General features: G+C 40.1%; 1 protein-coding gene across 3 annotated transcripts in view; it reads left to right on the forward strand.

Moving 5' to 3' along the window:
• Positions 1 to 15,517, forward strand: part of IKBKE (inhibitor of nuclear factor kappa B kinase subunit epsilon) — an 87,491-nt gene that overhangs the window by 8,853 nt on the left and 63,121 nt on the right. The window lies entirely within an intron of this gene.

Here is a 15,517-nt window from a genome sequence, read left to right on the forward strand (position 1 = left end):
AGCATAGTTAATCAGTATTTGATCTGTGGGGCCCCCACTGATCAGCTGTTTGACCGTGCGGATATGTGTGCAACTCTGTACACTGCCACTGTATATGTGTGTGCGATTCTGTACACTGCCACTGTATATATGTGTGCGATTCTGTACACTGCCGCTGTATATGTTGTTAATGCCCATGTTGTTTGGTTCTAGACTTCTTTATATGTTAATTTAAGAGGTGTTATTTTTGTTGCTGAAAATAAGGCTTCAAAAGGTAAAAAAAATAAACGGCTCCTAACTTTTATAGCTGGCTCTTCTTTGTTAAAAAAAGGATGGAACTCTTAGGCCATGTTTGGACTTCCGTGAGCTTAATCGCATCACTATCCGTGACCCCTATCTCCTTCCTTTGATCCCAAATTTATTCAATCAGATTGTCAGCGTCAAGGTGTTCTTTAAGTTGGATTTGAGTGGGCATATAATCTGATGAAAGTCAAGGAAGGGGACGAATGGAAAACAGCCTTTAATACTCCGGAGGGTCATTTTGAGAATCTGGTCATGCCTTTTGGTTTGTCCAATGCTCCTGCGGTTTTTCAACACTTCATCAATGACATCTTTCATCATCTGGTGGGCAGGTGAGTGGTAGTGGATGATATTTTAATTTATTCCCCTGATATGGTGACGCATAAGGATCACGTGAGACAGGTCTTACAGATCCTAAGAGAGAAAAAATTGTATGCCGAAATGGAGAAGTGTGTATTTGGGTTACCTACTCTGATCTTTGGGTTTTTCGTATGGATCCGGAAAAAGTCCATGCTGTGTTGGACTAGGAGCGACACCAAGATCTGAAGGCATTCATGTGATTTTTGGGGTTCACCAACTACTATCATAAATGTATTTTGAATTACTCAACTGTTTAAACCATTAACTGATATGACTAAGAAAGGCGCTGATTTCTCAGTCTAGTCTGAAGAAGCATTGCGTGCTTTTTCAGCAATAAAGGAATGTTTAGCTTTTTCTCCTATTCTGGTGCAACCGGATGTGTCACAACCATTTATTGTGGAAGTTGATGCATCAGAGGTAGGGGTTGGAGCAGTCATGTCGCAGGGTTCTTCTCCTAGAAAATGGCACCCTTGTGCTTTTTTCTCTAAAAAACTCTCTTCTGCCAAAAGAAATTATGATGTAGGTTATAGAGCGTTGTTGGCCATTAAATTAGCTTTGAAGAGTGGTGTCATTGGTTGAAAGGAGCGATTCATCCTGTTACTGTAATTACTGATCACAAAAATCTGGCCTACCTGCAGTCAGCTAAATGTCTGAACCCAAGGCAGGTCAGATGGTCGTTGTTTTTTACTAGATTTAATTTCATTGTCACTTATCGTCCTGGGATTAAAAATGTCAAGGCGGATGCCTTGTCGCGTAGCTTTCCCAGGTGGTGGTGATTTGGAGGATCCTGCTCCGATATTGGCTGATGGGGTGGTTGTATCCACCCTTTATCCTGAACTTGAGGCAGAGGTGTTGGAGGCCCAGGGAGAGACACCCGATTCCTGTCTTTCAGGGAAGTTGTTTGTCCCTTCGGAACTACGAAACAAGGTGTTTAAGGAACATCACAATACTGTTCTTACGGGACACACTGGGAGCAAATCCACTGTGGATCTAATTTCTCGAAGATTCTGGTGGCAAGGGCTATGTGTCAGCTTGTGAGACTTGTGCGCGTGCTAAGGTGGCTCATACTCTGCCTTCAGGATCTCTACTTCCTTTGTCTATCCCATCCCGACCCTGGACTTATTTGTTAATGGACTTTATCACAGATTTTCCTAATTCTTCTGGGAAAATTGTGATTCTGGTGGTTGTTGACCTCTTCAGCAAGATGGCACACTTTATACCATTATCAGGTTTACCTAATGCCAAAACTCAAGTGTTTGTTGATAACATTGTGAAACTACACGGTATTCCCTCTGATGTGGTGACTGATAGAGGGACTCAATTGGTTTCCAGATTCTGGAAGGCGTTCTGTACTCGTCTGGGGGTCCAATTGTCCTTCTCTTCGGCTTTCATCCTCAGTCGAATGTGCAGACTGAGTGCACTAAACAGAATCTGGAGACTTATTTGAGATGTTTCGTCTCTGAGAATGGTCTTCATTATTGTTGTTGGCCGAGTTTGCCATAAATAACCGTAGACAGGAGTCCACTGATAAGTTGCTGTTTTTTGGAGCATATGGGTTCCATCTGCAGTTTGGCACATTTTCTGGTACTGAGACGTCTAGTATACCTGAAGAGGAAAGATTCTCCTCTTCGTTGTCATCTATTTGGCGGAAGATTCAAAACAATTTAAATAAAATGGGCAAAAAGTATAAACGTATGGCTGACAAGAGACGTGTGAGTCGTCTGAACCTGAGAGTGGGTGATTCTGTGTGGCTGTCCACAAGAAACATTAAGTTGAAGGTACCCTCTTGGAAGTTGGGGCCAAGGGTTATTGGGCCATACAAGATCTCTGCCATTATTAATCCGGTTGCTTTTCGTCTTGAGCTTCCGCAGGCTTTGAAGATTCATAATGTGTTTGACAAGTCATTGCTAAAAAGATTTGTTGAACCTGCTGAACTGTCCCCCCTGCCACCACCTCCTGTCATGGTGGATGATAATCTTGAGTTTCAGATTGCCAGGATAGTGAACTCACATATTCTTTGTGGATTTCTTTACTACCTCGTGCACTGGAAAGGTTACGGTCCAGAGGAAAGAATGTGGGTTCCTGCGACCGACGTGAATGCCAGTCGCCTTGTGAGTCCATGTACATAACACGTGTTGAAAAGATATCACAAAATGGCAGTATGCATAAGATGGTGGTTTAACTGTTCAATTTTGTCATTCAACATAAAATGGTATATATAAATCTCTCTTGAGTATCTGTACTCTCACTTTAAGTTATTTAAGCACTTTATGATCTCTCTGAGAGGTATATCTGAGGTTAACCAATAGTTCACTTGCTCTACTTGGTTTGCAGTTTGCTCAATACAATTGCTTATGATCTAGTATGAGCAGTTCACATTTGTATGCAATTTGTTTGGATATTATGATTGTATGGCTCAGCAGTTTGTTTGTATGGTGGAACCGTAAGTAGACATAAATATAACCAGTTCAGTATACAGTTCTAATTACTATATTAACAGTAGGAACATTATATAACTGTTTTAAATACCTATTTTGGCCTTTCTGCTTCCATAAAACACAGCTCTTAGTGGAGTGTGTGTCTGTTCAGCTCCTCTCTCTGGTGAGAAAATGATTCCAGCAGCTCCTGTTAGGGGAATTTCCCACACAAGCTGTGTGTGAGGCTGGCTGTAATTGGTAAAAACTCCTGGGCTGTGTGAGGATAGCTAGGATTGGTCAAGACTCCTGCCCAGCAACAACAGTTTAACTCTATATTTTCTGTCATTGAGCTTACCTCACATCCATATAATGAATCTTAAATTCATATCATCTCTTCTGCTTCTATGAACACAAAATATAACTATTACATGACATCTAAACATAAAGTCACTGTAAATAACTCTGCTTTTGTCTTTAACACGCAAACAGGAACTGTATTAAGGTTATTGGCAGGTCTAGCTGTATAAACATATAAGCTATGTTAGCAACCTAGGACAGGTCTTAGCTGGCCAGCTACACTCCCCCCAAAATAAACTATAATTTTATGTTCCTAGTGGTAAGAATTAAACATGAATTTGAGGAATTTTCCATCAGATTCTCAACTTTCAAGTGTCTTTTATCACTCTCAAGTAGAACAACTAAGTTCTGTATAGGACGTTCCAACTTGAGTGGAGTAGTGAGACGTTTTCCTTTTTTGTCAAGTTTTGAGTCCCCTATTTGTCACAACACTCTTCTTACTAGTCTGTCTTCATCCTTTCGAACTTCTAGAACTTTGGCCAATTTCCATTGATTTCTAGGTAAATCGTCTTCTTTTACCAACACTATGTCACCAATTTGGACATTTCTTCTGGGTGTTTGCCATTTACTTCTTAGCATCAGATTGGCTAAGTACTCTTTCCTCCATCTATTCCAAAACTGTTCTGATAGATATTGAACTCTTCGCCATCTCCTTTTGGCATATAAATCCTCTTTGGTAAACTTGCTAGGTGGTGGCTGTATGTAATCAGAATTAAGGTGAAGTAGATGGTTGGGAGTTAAAGGGTCAAAACTTGTTGTATCATTCATGTTATCAACTGTAAGTGGATGACTGTTAACAATAAACATTACTTCATAGAACAGGGTCCTAAGTGAAGCATCATCTATTCTTCCGGCATTCTTTTTCAACACTGAACTTAACACATTTCTTATATTTCTGATTTGTCTTTCCCAAACTCCTCCTGTATGACTTGTATGTGGAGCATTCATGTAAAAATCACACTGTTTCTCTAACAAATACTCAGTTACTTTTGCTTTATCGATCTCTTTTAGAGCTTTCTTCAATTCATTCTTTGCTCTGACAAAATTAAATCCTTGGTCAGATCTAAGCTCTCTGACAGTACCTCTAATGGCTAGAAAAACATCTCAAGGCGTTGATGAATGCTTCAGTTGACATATCTTCTAAGATTTCCAGGTGAATTGCCCTGGAGCTTAGACATGTAAATATTAGTCCATATCTCTTGTACTCGTACTTGTGGTTTTGTTTGGTGATGAATTGGCCAAAACAACCCATTCCGCTATAAAGAAATGGTGGTGATGGATTTACACGATCTGCTGGTAAATCTGCCATTCTTTGCTCTTCGGTAGGTCTACGTGCCTTTCTGCACACTACACATTTACTTATATACTTTGCTATAACTTTGCTTCCTTTCACTATCCAGTAACCACCTTCTCTCAAACAGCTTTGGGTAAAGCTTCTTCCTTGATGCAAGGATATGTTGTGGTAGTGATCAATAATCAATCTTGTGAAGGTAAGGATTTTGGTAGAATTGCTGGATGCTTCACTCTGCTAGGTAATTATGCATTTTCCAGTCTCCCTCCAACCTTCAGTATACCCGCCTGCAGAACAAGGTTAAGCTTGTACAATGGGTGGTTGTTTGAAAGCCTTTTAGGTTCTTGACTAAGACTCAACTCTTCACTATAGAATCTCTGTTGAATGAGTCTTATGACCGTTTCTTCAGCTTTCATTCTTTATTCTACATTCAACAATTCCTTCTTTCTGATTCCCTTTGCAAAACGTTAAATTCAAGCTACTATGTTTATGGCTGTATTCCATTTTGAACATCTGGCTAGTCTTCCAAGTATCATCACAGAGTACCTCCTATTAAAACGTAGCCTTTAATAAATCAAATATAAAATAACCCCACAAAAAAGATATAAATACACAAAAAAAGAAAGAGGAACGACAAAGCATATGAAGATAGATAGGCATTAGATACACTGTGGACTGGGTAATTCTGAATGTCCCCAATATATTGGAGGAGACCGTTTTTAGGGCAGGGTTGTAGCATTTGATTTGTTATCTATCCCTAATGCCGACCCTTTTCTTGGTAGTCCCTGCCTAAAAATGGAATGGCCGCCCTGATAGGGGCGATCCCGTATTCAGGAACCTCCTGTATACCCTAGACTGACCCTTAGGACAGATGATACAGGTGGAGCCATATAGGATGCCCAATATTGATGTATTGTGGCCTAATCTAGGTATATGAAAATAATAAATGCTCAGTACACATAATTTGTTATAGTAAAAAATAAGTAAATGCTGAGTACACAGTAATAATAATAAATAAATGCTGAATACACAATGTCGTTCTTCTAAGTATTACATATGGTTATCTTTATGGATGTCAGGTAACTGCTGAGTACACAATATCATTTGTACAATAGAAGATGCGACTATCGACAGCTAGATGCCAAATACACTGTTCGCCAGTTTATAATACAATAATATAGGTGCCTAAGTTAGTTGCTGTTGGCAACCCCACACTTTTAGGCCCCTAGAACCCGACGCGTTTCGCCCATAATAATAACTTGGGCTCATCAGGGGACACCTAATACAGTGTCCTAGTAGGCATCAAGTATAAGTAAAAGCCAATTATTCCACTGATGACACTGATAAAGTTGTCATTTACAGCAGACATTCATTAATGACAGTAATAGATTTGTCATTTACAGCAGACAATTTATGCAGTAAGCCATTATATCAGGTCCAACCTTTGGACCAGACCAAAACCCCTCCACCGCAATATTGGTGAATAAGTTTCCAACAAGTTTAAGGAAGAGATGGTGCATAAAAGATACAGCACCAAATTGATATATTCATGGTACTTGCATGCCCCAGAATAGATAGTCAGGGTGATCACATGGAGTGTCTAGTGCGTATGGTTACCACACTAGTCCGGCCACATCGCAAAAAGCCTGCACCAGTGCCTCACTTAGGTTGAAGACCTCATTTTCAACCTAAGTGTGGCACCTACATTATTGTATTATAAACTGGCGAACAGTGTATTTGGCATCTAGCTGTCGATAGTCGCATCTTCTATCGTACGAATGATATTGTGTACTCAGCAGTTACTTGACATCCATAAAGATAACCGTATGTAGTACTTAGAAGAACGACATTGTGTATTCAGCATTTATTTATTATTATTACTGTGTACTCAGCATTTACTTATTTTTTACTATAACAAATTATGTGTACTGAGCATTTATTATTTTCATATACCTAGATTAGGCCACAATACATCAATATTGGGCATCCTATATGGCTCTGCCTGTATCATCTGTCCTAAGGGTTAGTCTAGGGTATACAGGAGGTTCCTAAATACGGGATCACCCCGATCGGGGCGGACATTCCGTTTTTTAGGCAGGGACTACCAAGAAAAGGGTCGGCATTAGGGATAGATCCCAAATCAAATGCTACAACTCTGCCCTAAAAAGTCTCCTCCAATATGTTGGGGACATTCAGGATTACCCAGTCCACAGTGTATCTAATGCCTATCTTCATATGCTTTGTCATTCTTCTTTCTTTTTTTGTGTATTTATATATTTTTTGTGGGGTTATTTTATATTTGATTTATTAAGGGCTACGTTTTAATTGGAGGTACTCTGTGATTATATGATATATACATACCGTCCTAAATATTTTCCCTCTGAGGGGATATTGTCCTAGCTGTGAATTCTAGTCTTCCAAGTATGTCATCTTGACACTTGGCAGCAGTGCTCAATGTTTGTACAACTTTTACTTCTGGATCACCCATAGACAATTCTGTGTAGCCTTTACTGGGCGTGATTTCCTTTTCCCAAAGGAATTCTGGGCCTGTGAACCAGTTAGAATTTTTCAATTCTGTTACATCCAGGCCTCTTGAAGCATGATCTGCTGAGTTATGCTTTGTGTCAATGTGATGCCAATGTTCTGGATTTTTTATTTCCGAAATTTTCTCAATTCTGTTGGCGACTAAGATATGGAATCTTCGAGCTTCGTTGTTTATGTATCTTAGGACAACTTGTGAGTCTGTCTAAAAATATTCTTCATCTATTTTCAATTCCAGTTCTTCTTTTAGAAACATGCTTACTGATGCTGAAACTACAGCTGCTGTCAGTTCAAGTCTTGATATTGTCTTGAATACTGGTAGGTGCAACTCTAGCCTTTCCCATAACCAGGCAACAGTGTATCTTTTCTTCTCTGATGTAGGAGCACTGACCATAACTATGATTGGCCAGGTACTTCATACCATAATTGGTGCAACCTGGAGATGATGCTGCTCCAAACAAGTGTACTTTCATTCTGTATTCTGCTGGCTCTATTTCTGTATCTCCGTCCTCCCACCATAGAAACCTCAGGAAGTCTCTATCTTCATTCTTCACATGAAAATGGTGGAACATTTTTTCAACGTCACACATGACTGCTACGGGATACCTTTTAAATCTATAGAGTACTCGAGGCAGAGTGTTTGTAAGACCTGGTCCTTTTTGTAGATGATCATTCAATGCAACACCATTGTACTTTGCTGAGCAATCAAATACTACTCTATTCTTATCTGGTTTCTTTGAGTGGTAAACACCTTGATGTGGGATGATAATGGTTATTAACTTTCTCTGTATGTCCTTCTTCAAGGATGCCTTCCATGAATTTCAAATAGTCATTCTTGAGTTTGGGATCTCTTCCCATCCTTTTCTTCAAACATTTCAATCTTGCTAGGGCAATATTTCTGTTATTTGCCAGACGAGGTCGCTCTCTAAAAGGTAATGGCATTTCAAGATGACCTTGTTGATTCTGCTGAATACTTTCTTCTAGAGTGTGTACGAACTTTATGTCTTCTTGGGATACACTCTTTTCTTTAGAACTTATGTCTGCAAAGTCAGATTCAGGGATCTTGATTACTTTTGCTGGACTTACAGTTGGTAACTCTTGGACAGATATTCGATGACACAATCCTGTCACCTGTCTTGAGTTTGCGATCAGCTGTTTTCCTCCAACAACACCCCATCCTAGATCAGTTTGAACAGCGTAGGGTTCACCCTTTACTCTTCTGATTACCTTTCGTGGTACCAAGGCTTCGGGATAATCGTAGCCTATCAACAGTCCAACACCAAACTCCTTCAGCGGGGACATTTCATGAGATATGACAGATAGGTGCTCCCATTTATTGGCTGTTTCACAGGTAGGTATGCAATCTCGATCTCGAGGTATATCGTCTTTTGTATAAGCTGGAGGTAGATCTAATGTGAAGTTTGAATGAAGTCCTCTAACTCTCAGTCCTTTGACTGTTCACTACTGTCTCTCCCCATCATTTTGGTGAGTTAGAGCTTCAGTGGTTCTGTAGCCACTTATAATTTCTTGCAGATTTCTTGATCAATGAAGGTGACGTCACTTCGGGCATCCAGTAGTGCATAGGTGTATACTTTCTTGTTCCTCCTTTTAGGATTTTAAATGAATACTGGTACAACCATTGATGTGCTGTTGCTTTCTCCTTCTCTCACTCTGCAAGAGAATAGCGATACTTTCTTTCCTTCCTCAGTATCATTAAGTATTGAGGATTTATCTTTCTTTGGACGTTCTTCATGTAGTGGTGTAGGATGGCGTCTTTTGCAAACTCTGCATGTGGACTTTTTCTTACACTCCTTAGTAACATGGCCTTTGTCATTTGGGGACTTCTCCTTCAATTGTTGCCACTTATGTATGGAGTGGTTTTCTCCACAGAACATACATTTGAAGGTAGTCTGAAGATTTATCAGTTCTGTCTCTCTACTGATCCCAGTAGTGACTTTGGACTTACTATCGTAGGTATCTGTACCTTTATCTGCTGTGTTGGTTGCAAAGCTAGTTTCTTTTGCACATCTCTCACAGGCCACTCTTCTAAAGATTTTAAGATGTAAGATGCTGTTACTGGATTACATGCTATCCGTGCTTCCTTATTGATGAACTCAGAGAACTCTTTAAAACTTGGGAAGTCCTTACCTAGATCTAACATAGCGATTCCATCTAGAAGCCACTTCTTCAGGTAGCTTAGTTAGCATCCTGTGTTTTTCTAGATAATCGTTCAGTACTTCTAATCCTCGTACATGTGGGATGGCATTGCTGCATGCTTGCAGGAAGTCACCATACTTTTGGAGTTTGAAGTGTTCCTTAGGACCTATTTTAGGCCAGTCTCTCTAAAGGCTCTTTATACTAAGAAAGGATGACCATATCTTGCATTCAATTTTTCCCAAGCTTGCTTGTAGACTTCTTCGTCTTTTCTTTAGAAGTTACCTTAAAGAACTTACTTAGCTTCTCCATCAACATATCTCTGAAGGTAGAATAACTTGTCAACTGGAGCAATGATGCTCAATGATCATCTCAAAACTTGCCTTCCACTCTATGAACTTCAGTACATCTCCTGTAAATATAGTAGGTTCCGGAATGTGAAGTCTAGCGAGGACTGTTCTCTGTTGTCTTAGTGGGACAATGGTTGTAACATTCTCCTGACCGTTGCAGCAACATCTAAGAATAGAATCATCCAGTCCTATTTTCTCACTTAGTTCTGAATTAGGTGAGTCCCTTTCTTAATTTTTTCCGTTAGATAGAAGGTAAGTTCACACACCTTTTTCCTAACACTGGACTAGGCCTCTCTTTGTCTTTCTGTGCAGGGATGGAAGGATAATAACTGATTTCCTCACTAAGTGCTGGAGATTTCCTTCCATTCTCCTGGGAGTATGTAGGTAATTAGGAGTCTGCCTCTTCACTTAGTATAGATTTGAACCTATGACTACTCTGACTCATATCCTCCTCGTGTACTCTGAGTCTGGCTTCTATGATCTTAACTTCTTTCTGCCTTTCCAGACTTTTAATCTGTTGGCGCTGTGCTTCCATTTCAGCTTCCATCTGATGGTGCTGTGCATCCGATTCAGCTTCCTTTTCAGCAATCAGTTGGCGCTGCGCCTCAATGGCAGCTTCCATTTCAATTTCTGCTCTCTTGACAGCAAGTTGTTCAGCTAATTCCTTTCTTTTAGCTGAAGTATTTGAGGACTCAGATATGTGTGTGGCACTTCTTCTAGTGAAGGAAATCACACTTGATATTGTGGTGCCACCTAAGGACCTAGCATAGTCTCTCATAAAAAGCTCATTCATTCTACTTCTTGCTTTACCTTCATCATAGTTTTCTGCAGATGATAGTACTCTCATGAGCTTTACCAAATCTTTAGTGACCGCAGTACATGTATCCATGTTCCTTATGATATCCTGGAAAGGTGTCGTAAACAACCGCAGGTTGACATAGGCTGCCATAAGCTCTGATTCAGATTCTTCTACCGTCTCTACCATATCTCTCAAGTTCCTTTTTATACTTTCTTGCTTTAGCTTTCTACGAATGTTTTTAATGTATGATTTTCACGTATCATACATCCGGGCGAACTTTTTCTCTTTTAATTCTTCTTGCTCTAAATTTTCCAGCATCTTTGAGTTTGGTTTTCTGGCACGTGATGAACGTCTTAGTTCATCTGTTTGGGCTATATTTGTTTGAGGCAAGACAAATGCTGCATCAAACTCTTCTACCTCAGACAGGTTCCCTTGCTCTTCAACTTCCACTCTCTATATCTTTGTATCCTCTAACAGTGGCATGGTAATACTAGGCTCAGACATTTTACTTTAAATGCTATAACAAATAATACAAATAATAAGATACCTTTCACTTTAAATTCAGTACTGACAAATGCAGAAATAAATGACTTTCACTTTAAATGTAACAGTCTGTGTATTACAAACTGTCCTTTGTCTTTTATTCCTGAACAAGAAAATTTCACTTTATACCAAAACCTATGTGCAATAATAAGTAATAAAAGTAAAGCTGTGACCTTATTCTGAAGAGCATGAACAAATGTCAGTCTTAAAAGAGACGTGTCTTTTCTTGATGATGTGATGCTCTGCGCTGACATGAGATGCTCTGCGATGACTTGCGATGCTCTGTGCAGACTTGCGATGCTCTGTGCAGACTTGCGATGCAATGGCTTGGATACACTGTTGCAGGCTTTGGGCCTAGTTGCGGGAAACTAGCTGGCTGCGGTATGTGGTCTCTCCGTAGATAGCGGTGCGGGCACTCTAGCTCTGGACTTTGGCCTCCCACCATGCTTCTCTTTCTCTCTCTAGGGATTGCAGGAATGTTGGCGCTCTTTCTCTGATTATTTTGCCTTTGCCGTTCTGCCACTTTAAGAGTCGGCTGCAGTTTGACTAATGCACACGTTCTATGGCCTACATGGTAGCTCCGCTGAGGTGTCCTTGCTTGCTCACTCAGGGAACAGTTGCTGCGTGGCTATATATGCTGGCACTCCGCTGCTCTAATGCGCTCTTTACTGTGCAAGTTGAGGAGCGCTATCGCTTCGCCCTCTGAGGGTAATAGTTCCATTGTGGCAGGCGCAGCACTATTAAGTGCCTTTTGCGCTGTGGTATTAGAAGAATTTTGATAGCTCTGACTTTTAGTCTAACCAGACTATTACTCTGTAATTCCTCTAGCGCCGTTCTATGGAAACAGTAGGTTTAAAGAGCACACCAAATGCTTGAAATAACTTCTTTATTAACTTCAACTTTTCTTCATATAACACTTCCGCCTTCGCAGCAGATAGTCCATGTACATAACACGTGTTGAAAAGATATCACAAAATGGCAGTATGCATAAGATGGTGGTTTAACTGTTCAATTTTGTCATTCAACATAAAATGGTATATATAAATCTCTCTTGAGTATCTGTACTCTCACTTTAAGTTATTTAAGCACTTTATGATCTCTCTGAGAGGTATATCTGAGGTTAACCAATAGTTCACTTGTTCTACTTGGTTTGCAGTTTGCTCTATAAAATTGCTTATGATCTGGTATGAGCAGTTCACATTTGTATGCAATTTGTTTGGATTGTATGATTGTATGGCTCAGTAGTTAGTTTGTATGGTGGAACTATAAGTAAACATACATATAACCAGTTCAGTATACAGTTCTAATCACTTTATTAACAGTAGGAACATTATATAACTGTTTTAAATACTTATTTTGGCCTCTTGCTTCCATAAAACACAGCTCTTAGTGGAGTGTGTGTCTGTTCAGCTCCTCTCTCTGGTGAATAATGATTCCAGCAGCTCCTGTTAGGGTAATTTCCTATGCAAGCTGTGTGTGAGGCTGGCTGTAATCGGTCAAAACTCCTGGGCTGTGTGAGGCTAGCTAGGATTGGTTAAGACTCCTGCCCAGCAACAACAGTTTAACTCTATGCTTTCTGTTGTTTCTGTTGTGTCATTGAGCTTACCTCACATCCATATAATGAATCATAAAGGCATATGATCTTTTCTGCTTCTGTGAACACAAAATATAACTATTACATGACATCCAAACATAAAGTCACTGTAAATAACTCTGCTTTTGTCTTTAACACACAAACATATGAACTGTATTAATGTTATTGGCAAGTTTCGCTATATAAACAAATAAGCTATGTTAGCAACCTAGGACAGATCTTAGCTGGCCAGCTACAGAGGGCCATTCACAGGGCGCATCCTGATAAAGTCAGTCCTGTGTGTCCGGAGGCCACCCATAGAAGGGGGGTACTGTCGGGATCCCTCCATGCGGTTGATAGTTTCTTCTGCTTGGAGTTACTAGTGTTGGTTTGTTTTGGATCTCCTGCTTCTTCATACATCTCTAAGCTAAGTACTTGTTGCCTGTGACACACTAGCTTTTTAGTAGTGATGCTGGGTCACGGCAGATGCAATGGGATTACAGGGATTAATATTATTATTGCTGTTTATGAAGGTCTGGTGTACCGACAATGTTTTTAATTCCCTATACCTACATCCACACCCCAAGAAAAAAAATATGATTTAAAGATAGTAACAGATTGTTTTATGCTATACCAACAACAATATTGTCTATTTATACCATATGCAGAGGCGGAGATGGGGGGGGGGGGGCAAAATACATCTGAGGCCTGAGTGAGCCCCCAACCCAGGAAACGCTGCACCATGACAACTACCATGACCACTATACCTGGCTGCACTGACAGTGAATGGCGAACACACTGAACCCCGTCATTTGACCCCTCTGATACCAAGATCAACACTAATCGCGGCATCTGTGAGGCAAGGGAGAGGAATGTGGCTACCTTTGCATTCTGATCAGAGCCCCCGCAGTGAAATTGAAGGACTCTGATTGGTTACCATGCACACTTCTGAAGCTTACCAGGCTGCTATGGTAAGCTTCCTGCTAAGCTGTGCACGAAGCACAGCTCAGCAGGGAGTGTGTCAAAATCCCATTTATCCTAATAGATCTTTATTAGGGTGAACAGGACAAGGGATCAAAAGATCCTAGTTTCTAGCCCCCTAAGGGCTGTAAAAGTAATAAAAAAGTTTAAATAAAATAACAATAAAATAAAAAATACATTAAAATATTAAAGGGACACATTTATTAAGACTGGCATTTTAGAGGCCGGTATTAATGAGCCCTATACCTGGCAGTGGATCCCCCAGAGTTATGAAGAGGCGCAGGCCTCTTCATAACTTCGGCGGATCCACCGCCGCATCTAAATGTTAGAGAGCTTATTCCCTGTGAAATGGTATGAACTATTGGACAATGCTATTTGCATTTGTCACATCTTTAATACTTTATACATTTTTCTGTCCGCCATGTCACTTGAACATTGTTTTCAATAAAATGTTCTAAAACTAAATGTAAGGCAGCTTCCTATCTGTCTTACATTTAGTCCATTTTCTACGCCTAAGGGCTCATGCACACGAACGTATTTTCTTTCCGTGTCCGTTCCATTGTTTTTGCAGACCATATGCGGAACCATTCACTTCAATGGGTCCGCAAAAAAAACGGAAGTTACTCCGTGTGCATTCCGTTTCCGTATGTCCATAATTCAGTTCCGCCCCAAAAATAGAACATGTCCTATTATTGTCCGCATTACAGACAAGGATAGTGCTGTTCTATTAGTGGCCAGCTGGTTCGTTCCGCAAATACGGAATGCACATGGATGTCATCCTTATTTTTTGCGGATCCGTTTTTTTTGAGGACAGCAAAATACATACGGCATGAATGCACATGGAAATCCTTCAATTTTTTTTGCAGACCCATTGAAATAATATACTGAAATAAAAAAACCGGAAAGAATATACGTCCTTGTGCTTGAGGCCCAAAACGGGGGCGTAAAAATTGGTAAATGAGATGGGCCTTCCCCGCCCACACCACGCCCACTTTTTTAGACCTGGCATGAGCGAAGAGAAGTAGCAGATTGGGGTGCAAAGGATGTTTGCGCTGCAATCTACATCAGAAATACACCTAATTTAGGTGTATTTCTGTTTAATAAATTACCCCCTAAAAGTTTAAATCACTCTCCTTCTCAATTTTACATATAAAAATATATTAACAACAAAAAAATAAACATATCAGGTATTGTCTTATCCGAAAATGTCTGAACTATTAAAGTATTTTTTTAAAACACCTGTGTGGTGTACGCCATAATGGAAAAAATTTAAACCATTCGATTTGCCATTTTTTAGTCACCCTAAAGAATGATACCAAAAACTACAGTTTGTTCCACAAAAAACGAGCCCTCAGACACAGCTATGTGGTGTTGTAAAAAAACTATACAAGTCTGGTATTGCCGTATTTGTATTGAGCCTTAGAATAAGGACATTATGTAATTTTTAGTGCACAGTGAACGTTGTAATGTAAAAACTCCAAAAACCTGTTCTAAATGTTATAGAAACTATTTTTATAATGTACTTTATTTGTTATTTTTACTTTTTCCTAGTTGAATCGGTGCCTGAGATTCAGGTGTCTATTGTGCCTTAGAATCGGTACTGGTGTATGGATTTTCCTGGAGCCGCACTGAGAGCTGTACGGGTAGGGACATACAGTGTTCCTCCTGCCTGTACCAGTGCTACTCTTCTAAACAACTATGTGTATTTTACTCTGTGACTGGAACCTCTTGAGATATTTGAGCCATTAACTCTTCTGGTAAAATCCATAGCACTCGAGGCTTTAGCAGAGCAGGAGCAGGCAGCGAAGCCATGTGATGTGTGAGCTCCTGCCCTGCACTGCTCTGCTAATACCCTGCAGAGATGAATGGAGT

This window comes from Bufo gargarizans, chromosome 3 (genome assembly GCF_014858855.1).
Source record: "Bufo gargarizans isolate SCDJY-AF-19 chromosome 3, ASM1485885v1, whole genome shotgun sequence".
NCBI classification, from domain to species: Eukaryota; Metazoa; Chordata; class Amphibia; order Anura; family Bufonidae; genus Bufo; species Bufo gargarizans.